At 44.1% G+C, this 11,942-nt stretch overlaps 1 long non-coding RNA gene across 2 annotated transcripts; it reads left to right on the forward strand.

The window, feature by feature from the left end:
- Positions 1-783: 783 nt before the first annotated feature.
- On the forward strand, positions 784-2,276 carry LOC111209648. Of its 2 annotated transcripts, XR_007328876.1 has the most exons (6): positions 794-1,112; positions 1,172-1,212; positions 1,278-1,442; positions 1,533-1,682; positions 1,763-1,897; positions 1,983-2,276. It is a non-coding gene; the product is annotated as an uncharacterized LOC111209648 (long non-coding RNA). The 2 variants fall into 2 exon arrangements; XR_002661080.2 differs by lacking the exon at positions 1,172-1,212 and having other exon boundaries at positions 784-1,112.
- The last annotated feature ends 9,666 nt before the right edge of the window (positions 2,277-11,942 follow it).

The raw sequence follows: 11,942 nt of genomic DNA on the forward strand, positions 1-11,942 counted from the left end.
ACACTTATTTAATATAATTGTTTTTAATTGATTTCTTGATTCTTTGTTGAATAATATTATTTGCAGATTCCGTGATTCATGGGTTTATTCCCGCCGGACGTGCTAATCATTACATGCCATCTTTGAAAGTCGGTTCCATTGTGAAAGTCGATCGTTTTGAGGTTGCTAGGTGCTCAAGCATGTACAAGATAACTGATCATCCATTCCTCATTCGTTTCATCTCACCAACTATTATTGATGAAGTCATCACGGGTGCTCCTGAGATCAATCTCCAGTCATAATTAGACTGTTCGACAATTTTCAAGTGATTGCGAACACAAACCTAGAACTCCCAGATATATTATCATATTGCATCTGAGTTTATATTATGTTTTGATATCATAACTGATATTTAAACTCGAAGATGTGGTTGGGGAAATCCGTTCTGTCCAGGGCTCTGACCTTACCAAAGAAACAACTCGAGTCGTTATTCATCTCCTCATTGATCCGTAAAAAACAATCAACACACAATTCCCTTTATATTATTATCTATATTGTGCTAACGTCAATAATCAAAAATATTTTCTACCCAATATATGTGGTAGTTTATTTATCTCTCTTACTTATCAAATTAATTTACACAAACATTTATTTTACGGCTTAAAAGAAACCACAACAACCCAAATAATCAAAACACCAAAAACTAGAATTCCAAAAAGAACAAAACTTGGTTCACCCCGATGGTGAACTCTCAAATTCACCTATTTTATTAAAACCAATCAAATTGCGACTTAGGATTAGGATAAACCAATATTGAAACTAAAAGAAAGGAAAATAGCTTTAAAGATGGCGTCGCCGTTAACCAAATAAAAGAACGTGATCTCCATCGCTTCTTCTTCTCCTTCTTCATAGCCCAAAGAAAAGATAGGAAGCTTTGTTTGTTAAGTTTGAGTCTCCAATTCTATGCTTTCAAATCCAATTTCGATTTAACCTTCTCCAAACGAAATCAAGCCATGTCTGATGGCGATGACAATAATCTGCATCGGCTTGTGAACAGCTAATCTTCTTCTTAAAGCATCTTGATTCCGCCATTGGTGTCAAGGTATCTGCTTTGGAGCTCGATCCCATCAAAGGTTCGTCTATCTCTATACACGCTTCTTGGGAATATATATATGAATATTTCCAATTGCAGATAAATGCATAGTTGAGTTGTCTCAAGATTAGGAACAGAATGTGAGCAACTTCGGAATATATATATATATATCCAAGAGCATTTGAACAGAGAAACTTGTTTTCAGTTGCTGAGCATGGAGATTCAAGTTTAGAAGTTTCTGCACTTTCGGTTATCAGTTCCCACCACCAAAACGTTTCTCAGGTAAAACACTAAAACGCTATATGTATAAAGTCATTTTCTTCTTCTATGTTTCAGGCGGTTCATTCAAGCAGCTCAAGCATTTGACAAGGTGAGTTTATTCACTAGTATTTCTCTAGTAAACCAAAAAGTTACAAAGCAGAAACATCTGAAGTTCTTTTTTTGTTTGGTACGTACACAGGTTCCCCATATTGAGATGGAGTACTTAGCAAACTATGTTGCAGTATTGACTGTTGTGGAATATAGTTTTCTAAGGCTCATGCCGTCCTTAATAGCTGCCTCAGCTGTTTTTTTAGCAAGATGGACGCTTGACCAATCTAACCATCCTTGGGTGAGCCCACATTTCTTGACTACTGTGAAATTGCTTTGGAGGAAGATAGTTTTGCTTATGTGAATGCTATTACTATACAGAACCCAACTCTGAAGCACTACACCAGATATGAGACGCCTGCCCTTAAAAACACAGTACTTGCAATGTAGGATTTGCAGCTTAACACCAGTGGAAGCACCCTCGTTGCTATAAGGAAGAAGTACAACCAAGAAAAGGTACATACATTTTGTTGTTCATATCTCCGTAGCGTGTAAGAGAGTGGCAAAACTGACAATGAGTTTGGTCCCATTCTGCTTTTAGACAGTTTAAAAGAGTGGCATAACCAAGTCAGCACATCTCTCTGGCTTCAACACATGCATCAGGTGGCCAATCCTTGCTTCAGACATCATTTGTAGTCTCTTCAGTAGTGGAATATTTTCAAGAAGTTGTGCTTCCAGGCAATGCCATCTCACGTGAAAATTGTAAAACCAAACATAAACTTTAACATTGAGATAGTCCCTTTACCTTAAACATTTTTTATTTATCTCTAGTCCCCTTATCAGAGCAAGTATATTGCAAGATTCAATAAAAAGTAAAGCCAGCATTTGACTGTTATGTCTGTTCTGATACTACAATGCTACATTCATAAGAAAAAGTTCGGATGTATTTCCAAATGATGTCTCGGAAGATCTTTTGCGTTCCCGATATTGTTCCGGAGGATCCTGTTGCGGATGAGGGATATGATGAAGCAACTGAGCAACGTACCGATGCAGAACGTAGCTCGAACCTGTATGTAACGCTATGAATTATTTTTGAGCAGCTTCCTGACATCAAATTTCAATAGGATTCTTAAAACCTAATTGATGAAACAAAGATCATGTTCTTTTATTTGGTTAACGGGCGACGTCTTCTTTAAAGCTATTTTCCTTTTTTTTAGTTTAATATTTTTTTTTCCTTCTTTAAACCCAAGTTTTGTTCTTCCAAAAAAGACGAATCATTAATGACCTCTTTCTTTTGTCTAATCTTAAAAATAAACTTCAAAACAAATATACCAAACCAATAAACTCAACTAAAACTCAACGACACATATATCGAGTCAACTAAACAAATACAACTACACGACCAGTTATTTAATAATTTACAAACTTATTTTCGCAACGAAGAAGACGAAGACGACAACCAAGATCAGTGAAATTACCTAAACAAAAAAACAGAGTAAATTACGAACTCTGATAAATACTACTAACAATGATTTTTTTTACATATTACCCTTCAAATAAAAGATAAACAAACACAGTCATACCAGTAGATACAAGAGACAATCCCGACAGACACAAAGACGGCAACAACATCTCCACATGCTCAGTCTTCTTGTCTTATAAAAATATCTTACATGGCCAATGTCAACAGCCCAATGCTATTGTCTTCTTACGAGAAATACATAAATTCGTTTAAAACTCATTAATGCCCAAATACTCATAAATGTCACTTATTTTATAGTTATTTCTACAAGTCTTCATGTATTTGTTTTAAAGGTTTGGTAAGAGCAACAAGTTTAAAAATAAAATAAAAACATATAATAAACATAATCATGATAATAAAAATTATTACTTAATACACCAAACTTACACAACTAAACTGGAGAAAAACTATCCAAAAACTGTACTCTCAACAACTTTATTATAATTTATGTACTCTCAACAATACAAGAAACAAATTAAAAAGACAAACAAACAATAAGTCTCAGTGACACAGCAAACAACACCACAAACTATATCAATCACATTACTTACACAGTTTAGTCCTTCATAACTGGAGAACAATGCATACACAGTTCATAATCACAACTCTAACCTTATAACAATAAAAAAACTTGAAAAACAACTCAAAACGCAAAATTCACAACTACAATAACCCCAACAAATATTGAGATAAAACAAGAACTATGTCGCGGGGCAATGTGAAAGGACCCGACCCATTTTTTTCGTAACACCAGTACGAGTCTGGCTCGACTTCCTCGATCAGACTTGGGCCGTTTTCAAATTTTTCCTTACTTAGAATTATTTCAGGGTTTTAGTTCTTTTTCAGACAGTCAAGTAAAGCATAATACGATTTGAATAGATAATCTGAGGTTCGAGTTAACAAGTCAGTTCGCTATAGGCGATTACATGTTAATCTCGTCCTATATCTACCCAAACCCACCATCCTTCCTTCCTGCCCTTGTCTCGCGTTCAAGCTATGTCTTTACCCTTTCGGGTCTGGTCCTGATCTGCATCCAAACAAGGAGGCATAAGCAACAGTTTGCTTAGTGAGAGCGGTCATCCCGTCCCACTCAGCCAAGTAAAGCAATCGAGTCAATCAGTCAATAAACGGACATGCTTATCATCAGTCAGTTACTTAGCCGACCCAATCGTTCCAAGCCAAAGCGCCATCAGATTCAGTCAAGCCCTAGCAGGCCAATACGGCTCTAGGCGCATGATCTGATCCAGATGCGTCGATGGAAGGAACCGACTGTTCGGACCAAGCCAGAACTTAGCAGATAATTCGAATTAGACAAGCAATCAGTACACAGAACATTCCTATCAATCAGACTACGATTCAATACGTTAGACTACGGTCACGCACTCACCTTTTTCTTAGAGTCGGTTTGTTCTGTTTGATTCGGTCTCTTCTGACACCTCTTGAGCGGTTTCCGTCGGATCTTCGAACGTTCAGACAGTCGGATTCACCCCACAGACGATCGTTCTTGACTCGGACTTGATCAATCCAGCCAAATATCGAAAACTCTCTCTCTTAATCGGACTTTTCTCCTTCGTAGTTTCTCTCTGGTTCTCCCTTCTGTTTCCCGTACAACAATGGCAAAATAAGGCAAAGAAGACGATTAAAATGGGCAGTTGGGCGGTTTAGGCCCGAAAAACTGCCAAGTTAACCATCCCCGCTCATTTTACTCGCGGCCCTTAAGTCCGTAACCGCCACCCCGCGCTCCAAAGCGTTCCAGCGCGAGTTTTTCCCCTTTTCGGACTTTAACTGTTCCCGCCAGTTTTACTTAGACAAAACTCGAGCTAGAGCTGACTGATCCAGTCGACAACTCTAACCGCCTTGTCCGAATCAGACTGATACTACTAAATCAGCTCATCACAGCTTAGCCGGCAGACTTAACCGCCTTGTCTGATTTCCGACAATCGCTGTCTAGCCGACCAGCTCAACCGTCTTGTCCGAATCCAACAACACTTGTCCGGATCCGACCATAGCTGTCCGAACATTCCGCTTTGCCTGGATTTTCATCGAGTTGTCCGAACATCCTGAGTTTCAACAAACCGAACGGCCTGTCCAATAACCCGAGCGTAAAACCGACTGATGGAGCTTTGTTTGGCTCAAAAACAGATCCGTTCCTAGCTTTAATCGGGTACATGGTTCCGCTCAGTCGCTACTAATCAAGCGCCGATCCAAGTTCTCCCATCCACCCACGGAAAGTCCTTCGAACTCTGATCAGCTCTTTCTAGCATCATCCAATCCATTCAGTACGTTCTCACAGTTCAGCCAGTCAGTCCTTAGATCATCCTAACATCGATCTTCGGAACACGGTCGCTACAAGTTCTCCCCCACTTGGCTTAGACTCGTCCTCGAGTCTTTCTTCCTGAATCTTCTGTGAGTTTGTCAAACCACTTTGGAAACTCAACTTTCATTCTCGCCTCTGGCTCCCAAGTCGTTTCTTCCTCTCCATCGCAGTCCCAAACGACTTGAATCATTTTGATATTCTTTCTGCCTTCAGGCTTGGTTTTTCTACCAATGATCCGGACTGGTCGTCCCTCCACAGTAAGGTTCTCTCTCAAGTCAGATGGTGGTTCAGGAACCACATTGTCTTGATTCCTTATGCATTTTCGCAGCAAAGATACATGGAACACGTTATGAAACTGAGCCATCGATGAGGGCAGTTCCAGTTTGTAGGCGACCTTTCCAATCCTTTCCAGGATCTTGTACGGTCCCATGTATCTTGGACTTAGCTTAGCATTCTTTGAGGATCGGTCCTTTCCTTTGTAGGTGACGGTTTTGAGATATACCATGTCTCCTACTTCGAACTCAAGGTCTTTTCTGCGTCTGTCTGCATAACTCTTCTGTCTATCCTGAGACTCTTTCATCTTCAGTTTCAAGACTCGGATTCTTTCAGTTGTCTCTTCCACAAAATCTCGGCCAAATATGCTGCGCTCCCCCACTTGGGTCCAGCATAGCGGTGTCCTACACGGACGTCCGTACAATGCCTCGTAAGGCGACATTCCAATGCTTGCGTGATAGCTGTTGTTGTAGGAAAACTCAGCCAGATGCAAGTACTGATCCCATTTGTCTCCCCAATCCAGAACACAAGATCGCAGTAAGTCTTCAAGTGTTCGGATTGTCCTCTCTGATTGTCCATCCGTTTGCGGATGATATGCTGTACTCATATGGACCTTGGTCCCCATCGACTTCTGCATAGCTCTCCAGAAGGCCGAATAAAACTTGGAGTCTCGGTCTGACACTATGCTTACCGGAACTCCATGAAGTCTGACGATCTGTTCCACGTACAACTTGGCTAGCACCGCTGCATTGTCTGTTTTGTTGATAGCCAAGAAGTGTGCGGACTTGGTCAATCTGTCCACTATCACCCAGATAGCGTCCTTGCCGTTCCTGATGGGCAAGCCAGTCACGAAGTCCATCGTGATCTTATCCCAAGGCCATTCTGGGATGGGTAAACTCTGAAGTAGTCCACTCGGAACTTGATTTTCTGCCTTAACCATTTGGCAGATTTGGCACCCAGCTACCCATTTTGCAACATCCCGCTTCATTCCAACCCAATGATAGTATCTCTTCAAGTCTCGATACATCTTATTGGCTCCTGGATGTATCGAAAACTTTGACTGATGTGCCTCCTTTAGGATCTCATCCCGCAATCCTTTGTCGTTAGGAACGCACACTCGGCCATTAACCAGAATTGTCCCATTGTTTGAAGTCTGATACTCTGTCTTCTCGTTCTTGGAAGCTTTGATCAGATCCTCATCCTTTTCCTGTGCAAGGCGAACTCGGGACAACAAGTCCGCCTGATCCGCTGCACCAAGACCCAACGGTTCCAATTCGTCAGTCAAGGCAGCTAATCGTAAGGTTCCAACCATGTGAACCAATTCCTCCATGTCTTTCTCTGAAGCCGAAGCTACTCTCTTCCGGCTCAAGGCATCCGCGACCAGATTTGCCTTTCCCGGATGGTAGGCAATATCCAAGTCGTAATCTGCAACCAGTTCCATCCAACGCCTCTGTCTAAGGTTCAGCTCTGGTTGAGTAAAGATATACTTCAAGCTCTTATGGTCCGTGAAGACTTGGACCTTAGCACCATAGAGATATGACCGCCATATCTTCAGGGCAAACACGACAGCAGCCATCTCTAAGTCGTGTGTTGGGTAGTTCCCTTCGTGTTTCCTTAGCTGTCTAGAAGCATACGCGATCACTTTTCCTTGCTGCATCAATACGCACCCAAGTCCAACTTTGGATGCATCTGTGTACACCACGTATGGCTCGTTGTCCATTGGAAGAGCCAATACTGGAGTAGTCGTCAACATCATCTTGAGTTTGCTGAAACTCACAGCACAGCCTTATGTCCACACAAACTGAACATCTTTCCCGGTCAACTTTGTCAATGGTTGAGCCATGCTGGAAAATCCCTTAACAAACCGTCGGTAGTATCCAGCCAGTCCGAGAAAACTCCTGATCTCAGTTGCGTTCCTTGGTCTGCGCCAATCCGCAATGGCCTTGATCTTCTCTTGGTCCACAGACACTCCCTTGTCCGAGACCACATGACCCAAGAAACCAATTTCTCTTTGCCAAAAACTGCATTTGCTGAGCTTGGCGAACAACTTATGTTCCCGCAGCTTGTCCAAAACCTTTCTCAGATGGTCCTTGTGCTCTTCCTGATTCTTTGAGTAAATCAAGATGTCGTCTATGAAGACTATAACGAATTCATCCAGGTAATCTCTGAAAACGTTATTCATCATCTTCATAAAGGCTGCAGGGGCGTTGGTCAATCCGAAGGGCATGACCACAAACTCATAGTGGCCATATCTCGATCTGAAGGCTGTCTTACGGACATCCTCTTCAGCAATCGGGATCTGATGGTATCCCGAACCTAAATCAATCTTGGAGGAACAAGTAGCACCTCAGAGTTGGTCCAATAGCTCGTCTATCCTTGGAAGAGGGTACTTGTTCTTCACTGTGACTCTGTTAATTCCCCTGTAGTCAATGCATAGCCTGAAGCTACCATCTTTCTTCTTCACGAACAGAACCGGTGCGCCCCAAGGTGAACTGCTTGGGCGCACAAACCCTTTCTCCATCAGTTCATCCAACTGTTTCTTAAGTTCTGCCATTTCAGCCGGAGCCATCCGGTATGGAGCTTTCGAGATTGGCTTTGTGCCCGGCTCAAGCTCAATCGTGAAAGGATCAGCACGGTCCGGTGGTAATCCTACCAAGGATTCGAACACGTCATCATACTCCTTTACAATCGGAATCCCTTCCAACTCAGTATCAGGTCCGACTTCCACAGTTGTGATTGAAGCCAGATAAGCCTCACATCCTTTTTCTAGCATTCTTTCTGCTTGAAGTGCTGAAATGATCAGACTCCCATTGGTCGGTCTGACCCCTTGATAGACAAGCTTCCCATTGCCTATCTCAAACTGAACTCGGCCACGATGACAATCAAGATGTGCCTTGTATTTACTCAGCCAATCCATTCCAAGGATCACATCGTATGATTTCACTGGACAAACGACCAAGTCGGCTGGCATGTTCACTCCTCCGATCATCACAGAGACGTTTCGGATTTTCCCTGAAGTGTACATGATCTGACCACCAGCTGCCCGAACCACTCTTACTTCTTCTTCTGGTTCTTTTTGGAATTCCCCAATTCCAATCATCTCGGTTGCACAAAGCAGTGAGATGCACCGGAATCAAACAGAACATGGGTTGCCACTCCACCCATGACTAAGGTCCCTACATATTCACTCGGAACACTAAGGACCTACTCTACAAGCAAGCAATTTCACACAGAAATTCTTAAGGCAAAAGTGAGAGATAGGATGACTCACCAGTGATCGGACGAGACGTGCTTGGGTCCATTGACTCATCACCGATTGTGTACACCCGCGGCATGATGGCCTGCCTCTTTGCCGCCGGATGAGGCCCATCACTCGGACGCTTCCCAGCAGATTGTGCATCCTTCGGACACTGATTCTTGTAGTGCCCCGTTTCGCCGCAGTTGTAGCACACACGTTCCCCAGTACCCTTGTTTTGGCTCTTCAGCCTTAGGTCTTCCTCAGGGCAATCACGCACCTTGTGGTCCATACTTCCGCAACGGTGACAAGCTCCCGTAGCAGCACGGCAGACACCAGAGTGCATCTTCCCGCAAGTCGAACACGCACTGCGACCTGTTGCATTCGGCTTGCTGGAAGAGCCAGCCTTCACCGGCTTTTGATTCTTTCCCGCATGCTTACCAGGATGGACATGCGCCACTGTGCCAAACACCTTGGCTTCCTCACTGATTCCAGCTTCCTGTTCTGCGGCCTTTTCCACCAGCTCGGCCACAGTATCATAGTTGCGGATTTTACAACGAGTTCGGAGATCAACCCTGAGTCCGCGCATGAATTTGCGGACCAAGGAGATTTCCGACTCGGCCTCACGCCCAGCATACTTCTTGAGGCTGTTGAATTCCGCTTCATACTCCCTCACAGTCATAGTTCCCTGTTCCAGTCTGAGGAAAGCTCCTTCGAGCTGGTCAAATGCTTCCGGCGGAAAATACTTCCCACGGAATTCAGTCTTAAAGTTGGCCCATGTGCAATGCTCTGCACCAATCCGAGCCGCTACACCTCGCCACCAGAGGTGTGCATCACCGTCCAAGTAGTGGACAGCAATGTCCTTCTTGTAAGCAAGAGGACAACGGATCGACTTAAAGTTCCGCCCTATCCTGTCAATCCATTGATCTGCTTCCTTTGGTTTGGAACCACCAGAAAAGAACTTCGTTCCCAGTTTCTGCATGTGGTCCAAAACCTTGAGGTAAGACGGATTCCTAGCAACGTGTGCCTCTTCTCCATCCGGCATCACGTTCTCCACTTCCTCCACAACAGGTGGAGCCACTGGAGGTGCCGCCGCAGCAGGCAATCTTGCCAAGACTTGCGCCAAAATAGCCAAAACGGCTTCCAATCCCACCGGAGCAGCAGCAGCTCCAGCAGCAGCACCAGCCGCTGCAGCATTGTTCAAATTCGCTGCATTCTGAGCAGCATTCCGAGCCTCTTCCGTACCAGCTTCATTCCTGGCCACGTTGCTCGCAGACCCCTCAGCGGTCTCATTCACAGTCCTTCTTGCGTTACGGTTACTTTTTGCCATCTGCAAACAGATCACATGCAAGTTAGTCAAAACTAACTTGGGATCAGGACTCGGTACACAGAATTTACCACGAGACGTCAGGCTTGGAAGGATGGTTTGCCCCAATAACCCACTATACTTAGATTGTCCTAGAACTCGACTCCGTTCTGATACCACTTGAAAGGACCCGACCCATTTTTTTCGTAACACCAGTACGAGTCTGGCTCGACTTCCTCGATCAGACTTGGGCCGTTTTCAAATTTTTCCTTACTTAGAATTATTTCAGAGTTTTAGTTCTTTTTCAGACAGTCAAGTAAAGCATAATACGATTTGAATAGATAATCTGAGGTTCGAGTTAACAAGTCAGTTCGCTATAGGCTATTACATGTTAATCTCGTCCTATATCTACCCAAACCCACCATCCTTCCTTCCTGCCCTTGTCTCGCGTTCAAGCTATGTCTTTACCCTTTCGGGTCTGGTCCTGATCTGCATCCAAACAAGGAGGCATAAGCAACAGTTTGCTTAGTGAGAGCGGTCATTCCGTCCCACTCAGCCAAGTAAAGCAATCGAGTCAATCAGTCAATAAACGGACATGCTTATCATCAGTCAGTTACTTAGCCGACCCAATCGTTCCAAGCCAAAGCGCCATCAGATTCAGTCAAGCCCTAGCAGGCCAATACGGCTCTAGGCGCATGATCTGATCCAGATGCGTCGATGGAAGGAACCGACTGTTCGGACCAAGCCAGAACTTAGCAGATAATTCGAATTAGACAAGCAATCAGTACACAGAACATTCCTATCAATCAGACTACGATTCAATACGTTAGACTACGGTCACGCACTCACCTTTTTCTTAGAGTCGGTTTGTTCTGTTTGATTCGGTCTCTTCTGACACCTCTTGAGCGGTTTCCGTCGGATCTTCGAACGTTCAGACAGTCGGATTCACCCCACAGACGATCGTTCTTGACTCGGACTTGATCAATCCAGCCAAATATCGAAAACTCTCTCTCTTAATCGGACTTTTCTCCTTCGGAGTTTCTCTCTGGTTCTCCCTTCTGTTTCCCGTACAGCAATGGCAAAATAAGGCAAAGGAGACGATTAAAATGGGCAGTTGGGCGGTTTAGGCCCGAAAAACTGCCAAGTTAACCATCCCCGCTCATTTTACTCGCGGTCCTTAAGTCCGTAACCGCCACCCCGCGCTCCAAAGCGTTCCAGCGCGAGTTTTCCCCCTTTTCGGACTTTAACTGTTCCCGCCAGTTTTACTTAGACAAAACTCGAGCTAGAGCTGACTGATCCAGTCGACAACTCTAACCGCCTTGTCCGAATCAGACTGATACTACTAAATCAGCTCATCACAGCTTAGCCGGCAGACTTAACCGCCTTGTCTGATTTCCGACAATCGCTGTCTAGCCGACCAGCTCAACCGTCTTGTCCGAATCCAACAACACTTGTCCGGATCCGACCATAGCTGTCCGAACATTCCGCTTTGCCTGGATTTTCATCGAGTTGTCCGAACATCCTGAGTTTCAACAAACCGAACGGCCTGTCCAATAACCCGAGCGTAAGACCGACTGATGGAGCTTTGTTTGGCTCAAAAACAGATCCGTTCCTAGCTTTAATCGGGTACATGGTTCCGCTCAGTCGCTACTAATCAAGCGCCGATCCAAGTTCTCCCATCCACCCACGGAAAGTCCTTCGAACTCTGATCAGCTCTTTCTAGCATCATCCAATCCATTCAGTACGTTCTCACAGTTCAGCCAGTCAGTCCTTAGATCATCCTAACATCGATCTTCGGAACACGGTCGCTACACAATGCCCCTAGTTCGAAAAGTGTGTAACTTTTAAATAAATTTGTGAACTGGAAGATGGACATGGATAAAAAGACTGGAGTAGCCTCGGCAAAAC

Source organism: Brassica napus, chromosome C9, assembly GCF_020379485.1.
Source record: "Brassica napus cultivar Da-Ae chromosome C9, Da-Ae, whole genome shotgun sequence".
Classification (NCBI taxonomy): domain Eukaryota; kingdom Viridiplantae; phylum Streptophyta; class Magnoliopsida; order Brassicales; family Brassicaceae; genus Brassica; species Brassica napus.